The sequence below is a fragment of the Capra hircus genome, chromosome 5 (assembly GCF_001704415.2).
Source record: "Capra hircus breed San Clemente chromosome 5, ASM170441v1, whole genome shotgun sequence".
Taxonomy (NCBI): domain Eukaryota; kingdom Metazoa; phylum Chordata; class Mammalia; order Artiodactyla; family Bovidae; genus Capra; species Capra hircus.
This window is the reverse complement of record NC_030812.1, coordinates 64,440,135-64,464,254: the sequence shown is the minus strand read 5'-3', so window position 1 is coordinate 64,464,254 and position 24,120 is coordinate 64,440,135. Positions and strand designations below refer to the sequence as shown.

The 24,120-nt window shown below is 41.3% G+C and overlaps 1 long non-coding RNA gene across 1 annotated transcript in view; it reads left to right on the top strand.

Annotated features, from left to right (window-relative positions):
• The window catches only part of LOC108636018, a 45,062-nt gene extending 28,201 nt beyond the window's left edge, over positions 1-16,861 (top strand). The window contains exons 3-4 of the long non-coding RNA XR_001918079.1: positions 6,663-6,774; positions 16,429-16,861. This is a non-coding gene — a long non-coding RNA (uncharacterized LOC108636018). The remainder of the gene's footprint in view (positions 1-6,662; positions 6,775-16,428) is intronic.

The following is a 24,120-nucleotide window of genomic DNA, read 5'->3' as shown; positions in this document are numbered from 1 at the left end:
CTGTTTGGGGGAAGTTTTCTCAGTATATTTCTTGTTCGCTGTCTTATTTCAGATGAGAGCTGCTACTAATCCATGAACAATTCCAATAATGCTCAGGTAGTATTATAGCGCTGACTCTTTATGTCTGACTCTTTGCGACCCCATGGAGTGTAGCCTACAAGGCTCCTCTGTCCATGGAATTTTCCAGGCAAGAGTACTGAAGTGGGTTGCCATTTCCTTCTCCAAGGGATCTTCTCGACACAGGGATGGAACCCAGGTCTCCCGCATTGCAGGCAGACGCTTTACCATCTGAGCCACCAGGGAAGTTACTAATATTATAGTGCCAGTCTTACCAAGAGTAATCTTGATAAGAGTATCAAGATTACTCTTGATAAGAGAAGGAAAAACAAGTAGAAGTTTTTCCAAAGTGCACTTGAAAGTAAGAATGACTATTACATTTTTAACTCTATTTTTTAATACAGTCATGTCAAGAAAAAACTAAAAATAGGACATTGACCTTTTAACTCCTTTTTGTGAGCTGAGCTCACGTAAATCCTTATTTTATATTTGTTATCCTTTTAGTGTTTTTCAGGGCAGTTTCCCATTCATGCTTTTCACAGCAGAGCTATCAACAATTGACTCTCACACCTCACCATGTCCCAAGACAAACTCATCACCATCTCTTTAAGCCTGTTCTTTTGGACTCTTCTAGTTTGTTTTGGAAAGTTCATCACTTGGAGTTATACCCAACATGTCCTTCTCCATCGCTCTTGACAAAAATAAGTTGCCACGTCCTCTTATTCTACCTCTGCAGTGTCTCTGACAATCACTCCTTCTCTGCTGTTCTCACTGCCTACATCCTAGTTCAGGCCCATATTGTCTCCCACTTGTGCCCCTGGAATTACCTCAGCCCTATTTCCCTTTAACTCCTAAATTCCAACATTTACCAAGATTTCTAAAGCCCAGCTCAAAGCATGTCATCTCCCAGCTCAAAAACCCTCAGTTCCTCCCCATCACCTAATAAACAAAATCCAGACTCTTTAGCCTGACAGTCAAAGCCCACCCATGCTGTGACCCCAATATAATGTTATAATGTGATCTCCCTACTCCCTTCCATGTACTACAGTCAAAATGTACTAGTTGTCCCCCAAATACGCCCTGCCCATCTTAGCATCTGGCCTTTGTGGGTGGTGTTTTTGTTTCTTTAACTTCTTGCTAATTGAAATATGACCCCATCCTTCAAGTCCCAGTCACAACCACTGCCTCTTCCATGAAGACTTTCTGCATTTTCCAGCAGGAAATAATCTTTTAGTCCTTGTATATACTTTTTTGTATTTTTGTTTTAATCCTTCAGTTCAGTTCAGTTCAGTCCAGTCGCTCAGTCGTGTCCGACTCTTTGCGATCCCATGAATTGCAGCATGCCAGGCCTCCCTGTCCATCACCAACTCCCAGAGTTCACTCAGACTGCGTCCATCGAGTCAGTGATGCCATCCAGCCATCTCATCCTCTGTCATCCCCTTCTTCTCCTGCCCCCAATCCCTCCCAGCATCAGAGTCTTTTCCAATGAGTCACCTCTTCACATGAGGTGGCCAAAGTACTGGAGTTTCAGCTTTAGCATCATTCCTTCCAAAGAAATCCCAGGGCTGATCTTCAGACTGGACTGGTTGGATCTCCTTACTACAGCTTTTATTGCAAGCTTGTTTGTGTATGTAGGTGTGTCAATATCTTGTATATGCTCAGATAATAAAGTTCATTTCATTGATGAACAGATATTTCTTGAGTACCTACTATGTGCTACTACAGAACAGAGAGTAAGCTGGACAATAGAGTACCCATTTTAAATACCCAGCTTACGGCACCCAGCATGTATGTTGCACTTTGTAAGCACTCAGTGATTCCTTGCCAAACTCATGGCTAAATTCCTAATTGATCTGAAAATGAATTTCCAGAAAGTTTTACTTTCAGACCAGAAAAGCAAAAATGGAAATTAAGTTTAAAAGGCTTCAGAGCAGCTGAACTAGGAGTTCATAACATATATATGTATTTGTCTCTTGCGCAGTTTAGCCCTGGAGACCCTGGCAAGCCCTCACACAGAGCCCTTTGCTCTCGGGTTACACACATCCTTAACAATAACAATCAAGACAACAACCACAGCAAGCTCCAGTATTTGGTTTACAAGCTCATTTCAGATGAGAAGCAGCAAATTAGGAGCAGGGAATAGACATGGCATAATCAGTCACATTGGCATCAGTGAGACTGACAGTCTAGCAACAAAGGAGGACCCAAAAGAAGCTAAAAAACAAAACAACAATTAAAAAAAATAAAACAGTGATCTGCAGCCATTTAGAACAGAGACAAACAGTTCTGCATACCTCCAAAGAGCCTGAGGGCTTCTCAGCGTAATAGCACAATACTACAATTTGGATGATGTTTACAATGCATTATTTTAGAAGGCAGGGAAGATTAATATACTGGAAAGGTTTCCATATAAGATAATCAAAACTCTTGGTATTTAAAAGGATAAATCCTCAGCCATCTATTAAACTCATTTGTCCAGAACAACCCTCTTGCACCCCCACCCATAGGCTTTGGAGCCAGGGTTTTATTGTACTTCCTTGCATTACTTGATTCATTTGCCTCAGAACATTCGTTGGCTCTCAGCATTTAGTTTAATCTTCATTAGGTAAGTTTTATTCCCATTTTATTTGCACAACACTCTACAAGGGCCAGTAGAGAACACAACAGATTGTAAAAGTCTAGACCCTAGGCTTGTCCTGGAGATGCTCAAGGTCTTGTTAAGGAGATAAAATGTATATCCTTGAACCACATGAAGACACTGTTGAGAAATGCAAATAAGTGTATACTGTGAAACAAACTTTGCAGTGAAGGATCATTTGGGAAATAACTAGGCCTAATCAAGATTACTTTGATATGAGCCTCTGAGCCAGAAGTGGAAGCTTTGGGGTAAAGAAAATAGCACAAAGAGTGCCTACCGGAGGAGAAAGAGCAAATCCTGTGCTGGTATTGGCCAAGAGCCAGACTGACAGACCGAGGCTGAGGCCACTGCTTGAGGATGATAAGAGATAAGTTTGAAGTGTTCCACCTTCTTGTATTAATACTAATCTCTTTGCATTAAAACAAATCATCTTTCTTAAATCATGTCTTAGTCTATTCAGGCTGCCATAACAAAGTAAGATAGACTGAGTGACTTAAACAATAACATATTTATTCTCACAGTTCTAGAGGCTGGGAAGTCCAATATCTAAGGAGCCATGTTTCTGGTGAGAGCTGCTTCCTGATTCATAGACAGACAACTTCTTGCTGTGTCCTCACATTGGGGAGAAAGAGAGCAAGCTCTCTAGTGTCTCTTCTTATAAGGGCACTGATAACATCATGAAGGTCCCACCCTCATGACCTCATCTAACTCTGATTACCTCCCCAAAGCTCCATCTCCAGATATCATCACACTGGAGGGTAGGCCTTAAACAGATGAATTTGGTAAGATTGGGGGTTGTAGGTGGAGTCACAACATTTGGTGCATAACAGGTCATTTGAATGTAAATCTCTGCATCTTTTGAAAAGCTCAAAAAACCAAGTTTGATATACAGACTAGTATTTATCTTCAGGGTTTCCCAGGTGCCCATGGTGGTAAAGAACCTGTGTGCCAGTGCAGGAGACTTAAGAGATGTGGGTTTGATCCCTGGTTTGGGACTATCCCCTGAAGGGGGGCATGGCAACCCACCTCAGTATTCTTGCCTGGAGAATCCCATGAACAGAGGAAACTAGCAGGCTACAATCCTTAGGGTCGAAAGAGTCAGACGCTACTGAAGCAGCTTAGTGCACACACGCATTTGTCTTCAATCATGTCATTTTACAAGAGAATTTGTGTAACAGCTAGTTACAAGCTACAAAGCTGACTTGATTTGCTTTCTCTACATGCATTTTACAAAAAGAAAAAAATCATAGGAAGTAACGTTCTCCTTTGGTTAGGAGCTCTGGAAATGTTCTCCTTCTAGAAGACATTTTCCAGTGTATCTGAAGATTTGGATGATGGCTAACAGATTCATGAGTTCAGTTCAGTTCAGTCACTCAGTCGTGTCTGACTCTTTGCGATCCCATGGACTGCAGGACACAGGCCTCCCTGTCCATCACCAACTCCGGGAGCATGCTCCAACTCATGCCCATTGAGTCGGTGGTGCCATCCAACCATCTCATCCTCTGTCATTCCCTTCTCCTCCTGCCTTCAGTCTTTCCCAGCATCAGGGTCTTTTCCAGTGAGGCAATTCTTCACGTCAGGTGGCCAAAGTATAAGTACAAATAACGGACTGAAACTTTCTACAGCTTGTTAACTGGTAGACTGGAGATTTATCAGCCTGTTAAAATGAGGTTCTAATAACTGTGCTTTTACCTAAACTGTAAACTCTGTGAGCATAGGGTAAGTGTTTTCCCCAAGAGTCTAAGCCATCACCTACCACAGAAATGGGACTTAGTGTTAAGCAGAAACCAATAAGTGATTGAATGCAAGACAAATTGACTTGTTAACATTTGATTAAAGTAAAATTCTAAGTTTCTCAAAATTAACTTACCCTGAATTGGCTGAGATGCTTATAACTGATGGATTATGCCTATTTAACAAATTGAACGCAAACCACAAAATCAGGGATTTAAAACTAATTTTTTCACAAACACATTTGTTGTAAATCCAGTACATGTATCCTTTTGAATTGGCTGCTTTGTGTAATTGAGAGCCAATTTCAATGTTCACATGACAATGAAAATCTCAAGCTTAAATTTATTAATATGTTGCCTTGGCAGAACACCAGGCTTCTTAGTAGCGAAATATGGAGAGAATGGATATTAGTCTCCAAAGATTTGAGTTTGATTTTGAAAATAAAAAGATGTTGTTCTTTAAAAGATCATTCATAAGGAAATATAACTGTAGAGATGTGGACTAGAAAGCAATTTAAATGAAAATATTTCAAAGGACAGAGAATCAAAGTTTCAGCATGGTATTTGGTTGGAAGGCCCAGGGATCAAAATATTTAACTGTTTTAAGTCCCACCTGAGCAATTCAAATCCTGAATCATTGCTCATGCATCTATCTGATAACTCCTAATCTAGACATACTTAACAAAGAATTTGTCAAACACACTAAAATAGGGAACAGAAGAACTACACATTCAACCAGACAGACCCCAGAAAAGAAGAATTCATCATTTCTAATAGCCACGATTGTAATTTATTTAGCACACACCAGGTATCTGTCCAGCACTGTCAAGTGACACATAGGATTATCTAATCCTTATAAAAAGTCCATTGAGCAGATAAGGAAACTACGGCTTAAAAATAGGTTAAGCAAATTACCCCAAATCAACAAGCCTGTAAATGGCAAAGGCAAGAGTTTAGCCTTTGTTATTGACCACTCCATTTTGTTTCACTGCTCCTCAAGAGGTGGTCCTTGAACTGGCAACATCAGCATCGCCTGGGAACTTGTTGGAAATCAAAGTCCCAAACTCTACACAGACTTACTGAATGAGAATCATTGGCTGTGGGGCCCAGGAATCTGTTTTAACTAGCTCTGCAGGAAATTCTAATGCACACTAAAGTCTGAGAAGTACAACTCTATCCTACTCTATTTCTCCAAACTTTAGCAAATATATATATTTCACTTTGCCAAAAATTAATATCACATCCGTTTCTTTGTTTGAACCATAATCACTAGAACAGCAACCTTAATTCTGGCAAATAGAATATATAAAATGAGCCCCAAGGAAAACAGCACGATGGCATTATTATCCATCTATAATATAAACGAGGACTACAGTGAATTGGAATTGGAATTCTTTCAAGACCTGACTACGCATATTGATTTAGGATTAGAATAGTAATCACTTAGCTCATTCTAAGCTTTAACAGATAAAATAGATTTTTAATATAAGCTCAGAAATGAGTATATTGCCAAGAGGGCAAGAGTAACCATCCAATGTGCTGTGACAAAAGTGAAATATAATACATGAAAAGGGCAATCAGAATTCCAATCTATTGCTATGAATGATTGTCTTGCCGGGAAATGAAATGTATTGACATTGCTGCTGAGCTGTCATTAACATGTTATGCAGACATTGAGATTTTTCTGAGCAAAGTTACTGGAAGTCATTCAAATATTTATAATGGTGTAATGGGTGAACTGGAGACGTTCTCTTTCAGGAAAAAAAAAAAAAAGTGTGTTCCAAGCTTCTTGATGAGAAAATAGTTGGAATAAAACACAATAGATTTATATACAGACTTATAGGGTTGAAATTGATTTTTGTTTCCCTGGGAATTTAAGAATCTTTTTAATAGTGGAGAGCTGGTGTACAGCTGCAAGAGGTTGGCTTAATACAGAGCCAATATTTATGCTTTCTTGATAGAACAAATGAGAGTCCTTGCTCTGTTTTCTATCTTACTTTTGTTGAAAGTCTGGCAACACTGGGATATAATACTTGCTTCTTCAAAATGTTTCTAAATTGTTCACTGTTTTGCATTTAATCTTGAGGCTGCTTTATTTATAATATTATTAAACCTCAAAGAAACCCATATGGTGGAAGGGAATGGAGAAATTTTGTGATTTCATTGTTTTGTTTTTCTTTAATAGAATTTATGTGAAACCAAAAATCATTCAAGTTTGTATTTTTATTTTCAAGGAGTGTGTCCATGCCTTGCAACAGGATGCCTTAAACAGATGGATAAAATATAGAACATAATAAATTTTATGACTAATATATAATTCTGCAGAAATTGCCCTCTTTCTAACAGGTGAGTAAAGGTTTATATAGAGATTTGTTATCTCTATATTTAAATTAAGAAACTACAGCCTTGAAAAAATATAAACATATCTTTGTCTAAATGCATATCCAACACATAACTACCAGCAGCCTCTATTTCTTAATAATTTCTAGGTTTACTCAAACCTTACTTATTTATCCCTACTCCTTACCATTTGCGCACTGTATTCAGGATCTACTACAGGCCAGTATTATGCTTGTGTTTTACCTAGATATCAGGTATTCAGGCACAGTACTTTGACATATGATAAGCACTCAAGCAAATATTATTATCTATATACAACTGCCAAAAACACAGAATTTGTCTGTAAACAAAGTAATTTATGCTTCTTGGATCATTGGCAGAGTTTTGACATCATCTGTACCATCTTTTAGCATACATAACTGGAATCCAACTGGTCAGTGTAAGGTAGTGGCTAAAATCATGGACACTGGTACCATAAAACCATGATTCCAGTCTGTGTTCTACTGCTTACTACCTGTGTGACCCTGAACCAGACATTTCAGCTTTCTATGCCCTGTTTCCTATTTCAGAGTTGTTGTACAGATTTACTCAGAGGCTGCTTGGAAAAGTGTTTGGTGTGGAGTAGGTTGTCAATGTTTGGTAGCCATCATTGTTATTCTCTGGGCCCATTAAATCACCTGTAAATAGATGTAATAAACAAACCTATGGAAGGCTCAGACAGCAAAGAATCCACCTGCAATGCGGGAGACCTAGGTTCAATCCCTGGGTTGGGACGATCCCATGGACTACGGTATGGCAACCCACTTCAGTATTCTTGCCTGGAGAATCCCCATGGACAGACGAGCCTGGCAGGCTACAGTCCATGGGGTCGCAAAGAGCCAGACATGACTGAGGCTAAGAACACAGCACACATGGAAGGCTAGGGGTTCCGTGAGGCCAAGAACCATGTCTTTTCACTATTGGATCCTAGCACAGAGCTTAGATCCCTGTCTCACAAATAAAAAGTTAAGTAAATTAATAAATGAAATATATATATATATAGCAACTGGCACAGCGCCTGGCACATAGCAAGTGTTCAGTAGATGAGGGCTGTTTTAAGTATGTTTAACTATTTTGTGAACTCCATTAATAGAGTTTTAGTTCAAATCTGACCTCTGTCCATAATACTGGTATGTCTTCGGGGGAAGTCTTCACTCCCTGGAACTAAGACATCCAGGGAGCTCTGTCCAGTTGCATTATGGAATAGCTCCTTAAGCCTTGACTAGAAAGGAGTTAGTGGTAAGGGCATTGGGCCAGAAATACAGAAGATTTAAGATTCAAGTCCTGGCTTTACAGTTACCTAGTTATATGGCCTTGGACAAGTCATATCACCACTTTGGGTCTGTTTCCTCTGTAGTAAGATGATTGGCTTGGATTGAGAGAAACTCTTTGAATTCTGGATCTCTATAATTTTAGAAACTGTATCATAATTCTTTGTTCCTGAGCACATAAACAATTTTTATGACTTATCTCTCATGTATATAGCATATCTGTCACACACATGTGAGTGTACACTCGCGCACACACATATAAGTGTGTATATATGAGTCAGCAAAGTCTGCTGTGAATTTTTCATCCAATAGAGGAAATTTTCTCCTAGAACAATGAATTCCTCTCTCCATGTATACCTTTCAGGGTGATGCCTGCATGTGAATTATACATTTAGATTTGGCATCCATATTAGATTAGAACTGAGAAATGTTTCAAAAGGAAGACTAAAGAAAAATTAATGACTTATTTTGTCTGCTCCAGCCTAATATAATTTCCCTCCTCCATACTAAACAATTTTTCTTATCTAGGCCAATTATTTGCCATTTCTTAAACATCCAACTGCTCAGATGTGTGTGTGTGCCTTGTCTCCCCATGTAAGAAGAGCTATCACTTATTAAACACCTACTGTTTGCCAGGCACTGTGCTAGGAAGTGCTCTAATTCTTTCAGCAATCTTCAAAAATTACAGATGAGGAAACTGAATTTAGGTGTTTAAGTAGGAGCTCAAGTTCGAACCACAGTCATTGGTGAAGCCTGCATCTGAACCTGGCTCTGTCTCATAAGACTCAGTGCCCTATCTTCTCTGTAATATCTTTTAAACAACTACTTGCCATGTCTAATCCCATCAATCTAAACATTTCCCTGGAAGCAGATCTGTTTATTACATTTACTTGAAGTCCATCCTTCCAAACATACACACAGAGTTGTGAACATAATAGGTGCAATATAACAACATAACATGAAATGTATGTTGAATAAATGGAAGAGAAAAAAAGGACATACTGGGCCTTCTTCAGTTTTGTTGCCTCATTTCTCTCTTAGGGTTCTTTTTTTTTGGATCAAAACAGGAAGTGGTAAGGTTGTCACATGAGTACAAGCCATTGAGTGGTGACAAGTACCAATCTGGCTCAAGGCATTAAGGAAGTCAAAACTTAGTTCTCCCTATTTCTTTCCAAGCATTCACAGACCTAAACATCAGCCACCTCATCCTAGGCAGCCTCTGTAGGTAATAGACTGGTTAGCCTGGTCCTAACCAGGCATGCAGAGAAGGCAATGGTACCCCACTCCAGTACTCTTGCCTGGAAAATCCCATGGACAGAAGAGCCTGGTAGGCTGCAGTCCATGGGGTCACAAAGAGTCGGACATGACTGAGTGACTTCACTTTCATTTTTCACTTTCTTGCATTGGAGAAGGAAATGGCAACCCACTCCAGTGTTCTTGCCTGGAGAATCCCAGGGATGGGGGAGCCTGGTGGGCTGCCGTCTATGGGGTCACACAGAATCGGACATGACTGAAGTGACTTAGCAGCAACCAGGCATGGGGATCCCTAGACATTTGCACATTCTACACCAAAGAGTTTTCTCTGGGTTTACTAAAGAAACCCAGCTCTTTGGTTTTGTTACCACTCATATGTCTTTTAAGGACTATAAAAGTGAGAGATTAAACAAGCCATTATTTCTGACCATGGAGATAAGAGAGCTCATACTTAAACAGAGTAGTAGATTCAGTTTTGGAATCTACTGGGTGCTCTTGAAAAGTAGGTCATCATGATCAATCTAGGAAGGTTGCCTTAAACTTAGCACTTGAATTAGTCAAGTTTAAACTGACAATAATAAAAAACAGTCTTCAACTTCTTTCTATATTTTTAGGACCAATCTCATTTTTAATAATGTTTAAAGAAAAGGGGGAAAAGTCTAGAGGAAAAAATTCCTCTTTTTGCCATGTGATGTTCCACAAGTGTAGCTGTAGAAAAGTTCTTGTCAGTTGAATAAAAACCACATTTGAACTGATTCAAATGAATTCTTTTTGAATCAGTTCTGATGAGATGGATGAAACTGGAGCCAATTATACAGAGTGAAGTAAGCCAGAAAGAAAAACACCAATACAGTATACTAACACATATATATGGAATTTAGGAAGATGGCAATGACGACCCTGTATGCAAGACAGGAAAAAAAGACACAGATGTGTATAACGGACTTTTGGACTCAGAGGGAGAGGGAGAGGGTGGGATGATTTGGGAGAATGGGAATTCTAACATGTATACTGTCATGTAAGAATTGAATCGCCAGTCCATGTCTGACGTAGGGTGCAGCATGCTTGGGGCTGGTGCATGGGGATGACCCAGAGAGATGTTGTGGGGAGGGAGGTGGGAGGGGGGTTCATGTTTGGGAACGCATGTAAGAATTAAAGATTTTAAAATTTAAAAAATAAAAAAAAAACCCACATTTGGTAGAAAAGAAGAAAAGTTTATGGCTGACACATGCAATAGTGTAATGCAAGTATTCTTGGTTAGTCAATGATGCCCTAAATAGTATCTCAGAGACCCAAGTTCTTTTGTCTTTGAAGTGTTACCTCTTCGAGATCTTCAAAGTCTTCTCCACTAAGCTGCAGGAGGGAAAGAGAGAGACTGGAAGACTGGACGATTAAGCAAAAAGTTTTGTAGATCAGACTTAGATATATATCATTTCCCACCCACGTTTTATTGGCCAGAATTCAGTCATATGGTCCTGCCTAACTTCAGGGAAGACTGGGAAAAGCAGTCCAGCAGAGTGCCCAGTAAGAAAAGGAACTAGGGTAGAGTGAACTCACAGCAGTCTGCCATAGCTCTACATGTGTACTTTCCATCCAGCATCATGCTGCTAACAGGGTTCCATGTAAAGGCCAATAAATGGTTGCCCTTGTTGTTAACAATCAGTACATCTGATACAAGCTAATAACCATTATCTGAGACTATATGGAGCAAAGCCAAGTGTTAACTGTGGGCTGTGATAAATAAGACAGGACCTCACTCCCTAAGAACTGTGTTCTAAAATAGAAACACTTAACCAACTCTCTCTCTCTCTTTTTTTTTTTTTTTTTTGGTTCCATGCCCTGTGGCTTGTGGGATCTTAGTTCTTTGACCAGGGATTGAACCCAGAGCCCCTACTGTGAGACCACTGAGACCTAACCACTGGACTGACAGGGAATTCCCTTTTTTTCTTTTATTTTTTCAACCAACTCCAAAATGGAAAAAAAAAATAAGGCAAAGATAAAATAGAGGTGAAATTCTTTTGTAAATAACATACATTTCATTATATGTCTGTTTACCCCAGCTTTAAGTCACTCAAGACTGAGACCTGATAACATACCTTTGTGTCTGTGGTCTTTATTCAGTGCCTGGCATATAGTGGGTATTATAGAAGTGATTTTTAAGGAAATAAAATAAAGAACCATGTTGAAGTTGTGCAGAGAAGGAAAAATTACTTATGACTATATAACTTTATATATATTTATATAACTTTAGGAGATGCAATTCTGTAGACACTGTGAACAGCTCTGCTTACAGTTGTGTAGTACACATCCTGCACAGCTGTAAGAGGCAGCCCTGGGCAAAAGAGCAACCAGAAAATGCATCCAGGGAAGCATGAACATTGAACTGAGTTTTGGCATGTATTAATACAAAGGATTTCTACATGTGAAAAAGGAAGACAAAGCCATTGTATGCTGAGAAAAGAGCCCATTCAGAAATGAGAGTCCTCAAAAGGGAACTCATAGACCAGGTAGCTGGGAGTTATAAAGGAGGAGTTACTTTGTTCCTCAACAATGAGTGGTATGATTACCACAGTGAGAAGTGTGAAGTGACTCATTTTAGGAAGGCCATTCTGGCCATCATGTGGAAGGTGGAGGAAAGAAAGGATAAGTAAGAAGACCACTTGGGAGGCCACCATCATAATGCAGCTGAGAGATGACAGAACTAACCAGAACCATGACAGTGGAGGGAAAAAAGAAGATTTTGTGACTTACTGGCTGCCCCAGATAAGAGAGAATAGTGAAAAATTACTCTAAGGTGACTTGGTAGACAGTGGGAGCAATTAATTGCAAAAAAGAACAGGAGTTTGTAAAAAGGAGATGATGTGTTCAGTTCAATATGTGTTGAATTTGAAGTGTATTGCCAGTAGGACTCCTATGTAAATCTATATAATAAATACCAGGTCTAGAACTCAGAAAAGAGGTAAGATAATTTCTGAACTATCAACCCATCATCAGTGGCTGGAACCATATAAGCCAGGTAGACAACATAGGGCAATAGTTCTTCACACAGTTGTATGTACGCATGGAGAGAGAGGTTGGTCTGGTTTACCTATCTTTGTGTAACAGCTACCCCAAACTTAATGGTTTAACACAATCATTTATTTTGCTCATGATCTTGTGGGCCAATAAGGACTAGGCTATATAGTTTTGTTCCACATGGTATTAACTTTAATGGTTGGGCCTGGAAGAGCCACTTTCAAGATGGTTCTTCATTTATACATGGTGTCTCAGTGTTCTGCATGTAAGGTCTTATCCTTTCGGCTGCTCCATATGACTTGGGTTTCACATATCACAGTAGTCTCAGGATCTCTGGTCACGCTTCTTGCAAGAGGCAGGAGTAAAGCTACCAGGTCAGTCAAGGGTCATGTCCAGGACTGGCAGTCTCACTTCTATTAAACTTTGCAGAACCTAACCACATCCAAGAGGCTGAGAAATAGATTCTACTTCTTGATGGGTAAAATGACACAGTCACATTGTGGAAGGGCATGTGAAATGGGAAATACTGGGGGTTATCTTTGGAAGATACTATATGCTACTGGAGTGTCCACCAAAGTCACATGAGGAGCTTTTTCAAATCATGACTATTATGCTTCCAAGCTTTAAATAAGTTCTATGAGGAATTCTGATACATATTTCTACCTCAGACCCACTGGTATAGAATAAAAAGAAAAAGTGGCTCAGGGCCAAAATGTAAAAAGGAAAAACAACTCTGAGTAGGGAGTTTCTGCTGATAGGCCAGAGATGAAAGAAATGAGCTCAAAGCATGATGGGAGCCAAGGGAAGAGTTGGTTTCAAGGAGGATGTGATCAGAAGAACCAATGCTAAAGAAGCCTTGAGAATGAGGAGAACTAGGCAGAGGAGTCCAACTGTGGCTTTTAAAGCTCTCCAGGAACTTCCTTGGTGGTCCAGCGCTTAAGAATCTGCCTTCAGGGCTGCATGAGTTTGATTCCTCATTTAGGAAGATTCCACGTGCTGCATAGCAACTAAGCCCCTGTGCCACAACTACTGAGCCCGTGTGCCTGGGGCCCATGCTCCACAATAAGAGAAGTCACCAAAAGGAGACCCCCTCACGCTGCCATGAAGAGTGGCCTCTGCTTGCCACAACTCGAGAAAGCTCATGTGCAGAAACAAAGACCCAGTGCAGCCAGTTTAAATAAATAAATAAGTAAAATACTTTTAAGAAAAAAAGGTCTCTCCACATCTCTGTTTCAGTTGGAGTTGGAATCCAGAATCAGGCTTAAAAACTGAGTTTTCAATCATAATATGTTCCATTTTGAGAAAGGTTGGTGACAGACTTTACAGGTAAATTGTGAACTTCAAAAAAATGGAGATGTTTCCCTTCTACTCCTCCATTTTATCTTTGTAACTAAGTTCTTTGGCAGTTACTTTTCTTTGTTTGGGATATGAAGTCAAAATCAGTGTATCAGCTGACTCTTGCTATATAACAAATCGTCCCAAAGTCAATGACTTATAATGAAGGGTCTGCACGCTACAATCTGTGAGCCAGACACTTGTCTTTGTAAATATAACTTTATTTGGACATAGCTGTGCCTGTTAATTTACATGTTATCTGCGTTATATGTTTGTCTGTTTTTTACACTACAATAAACCAAGGGCTTTTCTGGTGACTCAGTGGTAAAGAATCCACCTGCCAATGCAGGAGACATGGGTTTCATCCCTGGGTTGGGAAGGTCTCCTGGAGAAGGAAATGGCTACCCACTGCAGTATTCTTGCCTGGGAAATCCTGTGGACAGAGGAGCCTGGTGGGCTATGGTCCATGGGATCACAAAAGAGTCAGACACAAATCAGTAAAACAAAAACAACAACAAACAGAAGACAGTTACTATAGAGCATAGGCCTCATGAACCTATAATACTCACTATCTAGCCCTTTTTAAAAAAAGGTTTGCTGGAGTCTGCTTAAAAAATAAGTATATTTTATTGCTCATGAGTCAGCTGGATTTTCTGGTCTCAGCTATGCTCATTCATGATCAGCTGTGGGCTCTGATGCTCAAGTTAGGTTCTGTCATATGTCCTAGTTGACTGGTTGTTGGCTAGTCTGACTTTAGCTTGAGTAACTTGGATCTTCTCCCTGTGACTTTTCATTCTCTATCAGGATGGTGTAGGCTTGTCCTTATGGTGTTAGTAAGATTCCAATTGAACAAGTGGAAACACTTAAGAAGTCTTGAGATTAAGGCTCCAAAGTGGTACACCATCACTTCTATCACATCCCACCCTTCTACTAAATGGGATATTGACCCGGATTCCAGAGGTGATGAGAGGACCTGCTAAGTTATACTGCAAAGATGTCAATGCGAGAAGGCATGAAGTATCAGAGCCATCTTTGCAATCCATCTACCACATGGAGCATAGAAAGAACATCAGGCTGAATTGGAGAGAACTGAGTTCACATCCTGAATTGGCTGTAAACTCACTCTGTGACCTTACACAAGTCACTCAAGTCTCTCTGGGCCTTAGGCTGCTTAGCTCTAAATTCTACATTCATATTAAAAAAATACCATATTCTGTTCTTGTTTGCATCCAACAAATGTTTATTTTCTTGAAATACTTTTTAAAGAGACTTGAAAATACTCTCTGTTTTCTAATGTGGTATTACTTGGGGCTAGCATAAGGGAAAAACATCTGCTTTTATTTCATTCCTTTGACAGGGATTCTAAATATTTGTAATTTGCATGAAAAAATTACAACAGTCATACTGGGTTTCTTTCAAATATGAAGAAAGAGAAAAGGTTTTGCAAATGAAAATGATAGAAGCCACCTTAGCAAGAGAATAATCTAAAGATGACGCTTGCTGAGAATGACTCAAAAAAGTCCCCAAGTCCTTGTCTTTACCAGGAAGTCCTGGTAGATAGGTAATGTAAGACAGATTTAGGTTGATAAACTCTCTGGAAAATTTTGTAAGGTGGGTTATGATGACTGGGTGTGCTTTATGCTTGTCAATCCCTTTCCAAATGAAACTAGTAAGAGTGGTGCAAACCTGGATGTTCCCAGATCAGTCACTGGGAAGATCTCAAGCAGTATCTTTCCTACCCAGCCCCCAACAGGGCTCCCTAGGCATCTACCTTCAGCAAGGCCAAGGCAAAACAGAGTTTACACAGCTGCACCTGGGTTTCATGCAGATCTACCTTCTTTGTAATCTGGTTCTAAATGCTACTTTGGGATACCTCTGAAGATGGGGAGTCTATTTAGCAGGCTGAGTAGTGTTCAGAGTGCTTGTAAGTCAGGGTTCTAACCCCCCGCCCCTGCCTCACCATACATGGACACACACATACACACACACACACAGAAAAATCTCAGATTCAATTAATGTATCCTGAATTTTGAAATGTAAAAATCTAGAAAGAATTTATTTTAGCATGTGTAACCTTTGAGACATTTCAAGAAATAATGTTCATTCTATATCACATGAGGAGAAGGGGCACAAAATGGGTACTTTTTTCAGTTTAGGGTTTTTTAGAGTTCTTGACTTTGTAATGATCTCTCCTCTGAAATGATATGGTGCTTTTTTGGCATTTAATTGTATATTGTCATGTGTATGTGTGTGACCTAGTGGCTGAGCATATGGACTATTAACTCTGACCCCCACGACCTCTGTGACTTTGGGCAAAGTATTTGTGGCAAATAGTCTCCAACCATGGCTGTGATCAACTCCTTCCCTCCCTGCTGCTCCTCCGAAGTGAAGTGAAATTTGCTCCATCGTGTCCGACTCTTTGTGACCCTATGGACTCTACAGTCCTTGGAATTCTCCAGCCCAGAATACTGGAGTGGGTAGCCTTTCCCTTATCCAGGGGATCTTCCCAATCCAGGGATCGAACCCAAGTCTCCCACATTACAGGCAGATTCTTTACCAACTGAACCACAAGGGAAGCCCACCATTGAGAGGTGAAGTGTGTTTCCTCTTCTCTTAAACCTTACTGGGTCTGTAACTGCTTTGACCATTGGATCACAGCAGAAATAATATTATGAGACTTCTGAGGCCAGGCCTTAAGCAAACTAGAAGGTTCCATTTTTTTTCCTCTTGCACTGCTCCTTCTCAGAGTCCAGCAGCCATCCCAAGAAAGGCAATGGAAGAACATGGATGTGTTCTGATGGGCAGTCCTGGTTGTGCTCCTAGCTGACATTCAGCACCAGTTGCCAGCCGTGTGAGCAAGCTATCTTGGATGTTCTAGGAAAATGGAGTCTTCAGATAAATGCACATCATCATGGGCATACAACATCACTTGGAGAAGAACTGACCAGCTGAGCCCAGACAACTCAAAATCATGAGATAAAATAGTTATTACTTCAAGCCACCAAGTTTTGGGGTCTTTATTATATAGCAATAGATCTTTGAAATAGTGTTTAACCCTATTTAGGTTTGGTTTCTTTCCCTGTAAAATGGGGTCAATAATGGTACCTATGTCATAGGATTGTTTTGAGGATTAAACAAGATGAAATATATGGTACAGTACTTAATGATGTTATGCTATATATTTATGTTATGTTGCACTGATTACATTATTTTATATTTTATTTATTAAAATTTTTGGCTATGCCATGCAGCTTGTGGGATCTTAGCTCCCCGACCAGGGATCAAACCCAGGCCATGGCAGTGAAAGCAAAGAGTATTAACCACTGGACTACCAGGGAAATCCCTATTTTTAAATATGCAAGAAAAGGCTCTGTCATTGGTGAAAACATTTCAGGAACCATAGAGCAGGAGATAGTGGGGCAGGAGTGAAAATGAAGATATAGAAAATAAATGGTACTAGTATTTATTGGTAACCTCCTATGTGCCAGGCCCTACACTAGGTTTTTACACATATGATCGCACATGCTCATCACATAAACCTTGTTAGGCACATGTTTTTAGTCTTTATACCATTGAGTGGAAGTTAGAGAGGTTAAATAATTTAACCAAGGTCCCACAGCCAAGAATGACCAGAATGGAGTGCAAGTGGGCTTCAAAGTGCACTAACTGCAAAATCTTTTCTTATCCTTTTTAATCCTCCAACACATTTTGGATAGAGGAGCTTCCTGAGATCTTTCAAAATGTAATTACTGTTTTCAATGAGAAATTAAACATTCAGTCAGACTCTATTCAACCCAACCAATATTCTGCCTCTGGTAGGAACACTGATGAAAATGTAAGAATATCCCCTGAAGTCCTTAACTTCCAGTAATTAATTATTAGAAACCTAGTACCAAGGAATCTAGATTAATCTTTCATGATACTAGTTATTTTTAGCTTATGTTACATCTCTGATAAACAAGTTCCATGCATGTGAAGCTGTAATTCCTTTTATTTTTTTCTAAAATATCACTTTTAACCCTCCAGGAAGGGCTGCCCCATTATGTCTGTATACATTGCTGCTCAGTTTTTAAATGAGAAGTTAACTTGTCTTTTCTCATGGACACAGTTTGCTTGGTAAGGTCAGCAAAATGCTAAGAAAACCTGTATGATGCCCCTCAAGCTGGGCCTCTGAGATCCCAGCTGAAGGCTCACCACAGATCTGTGTCCAATAATAAAATTCTCCTTGAATCTGGGAGCACTCAGCTCATTCCTGCTTTTTCAATCCTTTAAGTGCCTCCTTCCCATGCTCCTTCTTTTCCTTCTTTCCCCAGCCTCTCGCAAAATCTTGTTCCAAAATGTCAGTCAACCATCAGCTAATGGGATCAGAAGTTGCCTCACAGTCACAAAATCTCCTGGTTCCCTGCCCAAGGGCCCCCCGTTGCATCCAGTGTCCCAAGATGACCTCCCAGCCCCCATGACGTAAGGAAACATTTCAGAGCAGCTTTACAAACGGAGAAACTCATTCGTTTTTTTTTTTTTCAAGGGACCGAGAAAAGAAAATGTTATGAATAAGGAAATCGTTGGTGGGTCACTGGCCAGGACTCTGAGACCTGAACAGTGAACAATTAATTTGAGGATAATATAAACAGGTTTCATTGTACAGACTTTAGGAATATGATAGGAATAGTCTGTTGCTTTGAATTCTAGAATGTTCCTCCCCTACTGCACCCCTGCCCCCACGCCAGGCCGTCTTACTATGAGTCGGCATTCTCCCAGGTTGTTTTCTCCATCTCAATCCTCTGGTAGAGCACAAATGAACTCACTCTGTAATCGGCTTCATGTGGTTGCCTTGCCGTTTATTCTGGTTTCCTATTGTGTTGCCGACACACATTTTTAAGAGTTCCATTATATTAGGGGGTTTTTTTTTTCCTATTCTTTTCAGAAAAAAAATGACTTTTCAAAGGAATATTAAAAAGAATTTTTTTGTTGTTTAGAGAAATAAGGTTACTTCTAGTTCTTTGTCCTCTTTCACAATCACAGCCATGTAATCCATAAGGAATCCATTAACATGCAAGATGCATTGAAGCTGCTGGATGGGTATGTGTGTCTGTGTGTGTGTGTGTGTGTGTGTGAGCACACGCGTGCACTGTTTTTTTCTTTTTCTCTCAGAATCTTGCCGCTGCCAACCACTGATTTAGGAATGTTTAGGGGTATATGCCAACACAATAATCAAAATCATTTTGGTACTGGGAACCCAACCTTAGTCTCTGTAGACCAGTGGAATTTATTGCTTGCTCCAGTTTATTAAGTAATAGTACCAACAATGTTTTGAATAAAGAAGAGTCTGATAAGATGTGATAGAATGTCAGGATAATTCATTCTGATCATAAAACAATGCTTGTTTTGAATTTGAAATACAAAAAAGCACGAATAGCCTGATAGTCCTCGGCTCCCTTCCCCTGACCTGATACAGGAATACGATTCCTAGCTCACTTCACAAAAGAGGCTCAGGACAGACTGCTGGTTTTCTGCTGCATCCACACCCCTGTATTCATTCCCCAAATATATATCTAGTATCGACTATGGGCCAAGCACTGGCCTAGGCATTGGGACCACAGAGGTGAAGAGGATAATACAACTCCTGCCACGTGGCACTTTCTCAAGGAAGATATCTTGGCTGCAAAGATTTCTGACTGTTGAGACATTTGAGGCACGTGCTAAACAGAGTAATTAATAGTGAAGCTTGTGGGCTGAGTTCAGATCCAGGCTATACCACCCTAAGCTGTTTTATCTTCAACAATTGACATGGCCTCACTAAGCTTCAGATTCCTAAAGCAGTGGTACTTACCTCATAGAGTTATTTTGAGAGTTAAGTGAAAAAGTCCTTGTACAGCTTTTACCATAACACCTGGTTAATAGCCATGAGTAGTGGTGTAATAGTGGGGCTTCCCAGGTGGCGCCAGTGGTGAAGAACCCACCTGCCGATGCAGGAGACACAGGAGACTTGGGTTTTATCCCTGGGTCTGGAAGATCCCCTGGAGTAGGAAATGGTAACCCATTCCAGTATGTTTCCCTGGAAAATTCCATGGACAGAGAAGCCTGGTGGGCTACAGTCCATGGGGCTGCAGAGAGTCAGACACAACTGAGCACCACCGTAGTACCAGATATTAGTAGTAGTAACCATAGAAGTAGTAGGTGGGTCATATTGTCCCTCAGCAGAAAAGGCCATGGCAAGTTCATGGACCCAGCCATCACCGGGAGGTCACGGAATCATCCCACCCTGGGAGTCTCTAAAATTTGAGGGGGAAAAAAAAATAGGCTTGCCCCATGCTCAGAAGCACAACCTCTGCCTTCTAAAGCTGTAGTGGCTCCTACTGCTCATGGGAGAAAATGCAGCTCCTTCCACCCCATGTTTGCCAGCTGGCTATGGCCAGGATACCTCACACTGAGCCCTGACTTCCCTGACCCCCCAAAAATGTGAGCCCTCCTGATCACAGCAACTGTGGGAGCCTGCCATTCAGTGATGTAGACTCTTCTCACTCACTCTCCCACTTCAGAGCCTCATCCTGCTCCATGTTGAGCCCAGAATAGCAGATCTGGAACTTCTAGGGTTGCTGGGGCTTCAGAGCTTATAGAAACCCATCTTCCTGATGGATCTTAGGTTGTTTCTCCCCCTTCACCTATCTCCAAAAGAGCACCAAACAGTTTCCATATGGCTGCCACATGCCCTCATGTTTTGGTCGAGACAACATGACTGCCATACCTAACCAGACCTTGTCCAGAATGGTCACGAGGTTCTCCTGGACACAGCAGGGGCTGCTCTGCCCAAGCTGTGATGCAGAGCAGAAAGCACACCGCCTGGTCCCTCTGCACCCATGCCTCTCCAGAGGCTGCATCTTCTACCCAGCAGGGAAAAGAAGTTCACTTGGTTTCCATTATAGGGATCTAGGTACAAAAATAAACCGTCATAGCTAACTGGCCCACTCCTTTCCCTGTGAAGTGGACAGGCACAGTAAATCCCCCCACCCTACCCAGCTCATCTACCCCTAAGGGGCCTTACCATAGCTAGCCGTGTAGGAGGAGAGAAAATTTAAATCAAATCAATATGAGTTTCCTCTTAACGATAATCAGTTCAGTTCAGTCGCTCAGTCATGTCCGACTCTGCGACCCCATGGACTGCAGCACGCCAGGCTTCCCTGTCCATCACCAACTCCCGGAGCCTACTCAAACACATGTCCATAGTGTCGGTGATGCCATCCAACCATCTCATCCTCTGTTATCCCCTTCTCCTCCTAACAATAATGGTTCTATCCATTCAACACTTACAGAGTGCCCAATCACCTGCTTGGTGCCAGAGGAGAGAAAAACCCCAGCCACCCCCTCAGTAGTTTGGCAAAAGGCTGGCTGAGAGGGTCTGTGTCCACTGGAGGGAAGAACAGCCTTGTGCAGCGGCTGAGCTCTAGAAGCACTGTCTTCCAACCAAACTGCTTCTTTAACCAGGAATGCCCCCATATTACCTGCTACACCAGATCAGTAGAGAGTGGGACCCTTCCCCCGGAATGGTCTCCAGGGTGCACTCAACTTTGGTTGGTCAAGCACATATTCTCTCTGTTAAATGGTGTAGGCCCAGGGTACATCCTCATGTGTGTGTGCACATTCACTCACTCAGTCGTGTCTGACTCTTTGCAACCCCATGGGCTATAGCTTGCCAGGCTCCTCTGTCCATGGGTTTCTAAAGGCAAGAATACTGGAGTGGGTTGCCATGCCCTCCTCCAGGGGATCTTCCCAACCCAGGGATCGAACCCCAAGTCTCTTGTGTCTCCTTCACTGGCAGGTGAGTTCTTTACCACTAGCGCCACCTAGGAAGCCCCACTGCTACACCACTACTCATGGCTATTAACCAGGCATTATGGTAAAAGCTGTACAAGGACTTTTTTTTTTTTTTAAATTTTATTTATTTATTTGACTGTGCTGAGTCTTAGTTGTGACACTTGATATCTTTAGTTGTAGCATGTGGGATCTTGTTCCCTGACCAGGGATCGAACCCAGGCCCCCTGCATTGGAATGTGGAGTCTTAGCCACTGGACCACCAGGGAAGTTCCTGTACAAGGACTTTTTCACTTAACCCACATCTCCTGCATTGCAGGCACATTCTTTATCACTGAGCCACTGTGGAAGCCCAGGTACTGACATATTCTCTAGACTCTCTGTTTGGAAGCTTCCCCAGGAAACCATGCTTTACTTCCTGCTGCATGTCACTGGTCAAGTGTCTGTGCCACCTTGGTGTGACAGCACGCAGGTGTGAAGAATTCACAAGGAGCTCACAGCCTCATGAAAAATAAGTCAAAGTCAAAACAGACACCAATACACTTTGCGGTGCTGGAGAAGACTCTTGAGAGTCCCTTGGACAGCAAGTCAATCCTAAAGGAAATGAATCCTGAATATTCATTGGAAGGACTGATGTTGAAGCTGAAGTTCCAATACTTTGGCCACCTGATCCACAGAGCTGACTCATCAGAAAAAAACCCTGATGCTGGGAAAGATTGAGGGCAGGAGGAGAAGGGGGCAGCAGAAGATGAGATGGTTGGATGGCATCACCAACACAATGGACATGAGTTTGAGCAATCTCCAGGAGATAGTGAAGGGCATGGAAGCCTGACATTCTGCAGTCCCTGAGGTCACAAAGAGTCAGACATGACTTAATGACTGAACAACAAACATGTATAGACATATAAGAAAGGATTTTGACAGGCCATGATTGCACCTCCCACTTCAGGCAGCAGATTTTAATCTTACTGAAAATGCATCTCCTGCCTGATTAACAAAGTCCTGGCGGGCCACATATAAAGGGGTATCCTCATTTTCACCCTGCAGGGAAAAAAGAATCCCCGCATAGATGACTTTCACTAGGAACAAACTCCAAGCAGGAGATTTTTGTGGAAAATGAACTAATTTTTATAATGAATGAACTGCACAGTAACTCTTTACTTACCTTGACTCATTTTTAAAATTAACAATAAATAAGTTTTTGCTACACACACAAGTAATGTTTCAACATAAGCAAACACCCCAAGTGGATGGAATCATAGCTGTCAGGCCTTTGAAGTAAGATGGTGAACACTCAGGCCAGGGATGTATTCAGGTGAGGCTTTAAACATATGCGCAAGGCTGAGGGGCAGGGTGGTACTGAAACTGGCCTTTATCCCTCTTTCGGTCTGTGTGTGTAGGTGCAAGCACCCGGAGGAGAAGACCCCATACTTTTCTTCCTCACACAGACACTATCTGCCTACAAAGCCTAGAGGAAACCACTTTTCCAATTAATCCGCCTGAAAAGATCCCCTTTATAATAGGTATTATCATTGTGTGCTTGTAGATGCTAGTCCCTCAACTCAGAGCCCTTCAGGACTTGATAGTTCTGAGAGCAAACGGGATGCAGGGCACTCGGCTCCTAGTAGTTCATAGACTCTCCCACACACACACTTGGAAATAGCAACTTCATAAAGCCCTTGGACTTGCTTCAAACTCTGATTTTCTCCCAGGGGGTAACTAGGGAGCTTTTGAGAATAACTGATGCTCTACATTAAAGTTGAGTATTTTTTTAACTAAATCTTTTTATTTTGCTATAACTGTAGATTCACATGCAGTTGTAAGAAATACAAAGAGATACCATGTCTCTCTGTAGAGAGAGAGGTTTAATTTTTTACTGAGCATTTTTTCTGTGCCTCAGGAAAATAAAAATGTTTCAGATGAGGGCCTTCCCTGGTGGTCGAGTGGCTAAAACTCTGCACTCCCAATGCAGGGAGTTTGAGTTTGAGCCCTGGTCAAGGAACTGGATCTAGCCTGCCACAACTAATACCAGGTGTGGTTAAAATAAATAAAATAAATATTTAAAAACAAGCCTCAATTATTAAAAAGAAATCTTCCCTTCAGCACCCCAGAGTCTTGTGATGAAAACACACACAGCAGATCTCTCTGAAGAAGTTCATCATGCAAGTTGCCAAGAGGCAAGTGAGCAGCTTGCGGGAAGAGTCCTATGCAGTGTCTTGGGGTCTGAGTAGAAGTGGGTGTTAGAAGGGGCAATCTGTGAAGAGAAAACAGCATGGGCAAAGGCACAGAAGTATGAAACAGTATGGTGTGTGCTGGGAGCCATTCAAGTAATTCAGCATGGATGGGAACAAAAAATTCAAGGGAGTTCAGAGGCATCTGGGGAGCAAGAAGGGAATGTCGTGTGATGCTGGCCTTCCACATTCTGTGCTGGAGGAATGAAAAACAGATGGGAAATGTGTTCCCAGACATGGCCTGAGCATGGTTCTTGGAGAAACAGAAGAGAATCCTGCTTCAGTTTGAGGAGTCCAGTGAGCTTTCACTTCTGATCCTTGGTCGATGGCCCACTTTCTTCCATGACCTTCACCCAAGGCCAAGGGCAGGAAGTCTAGCTCACATCCTTCTCCTCTGC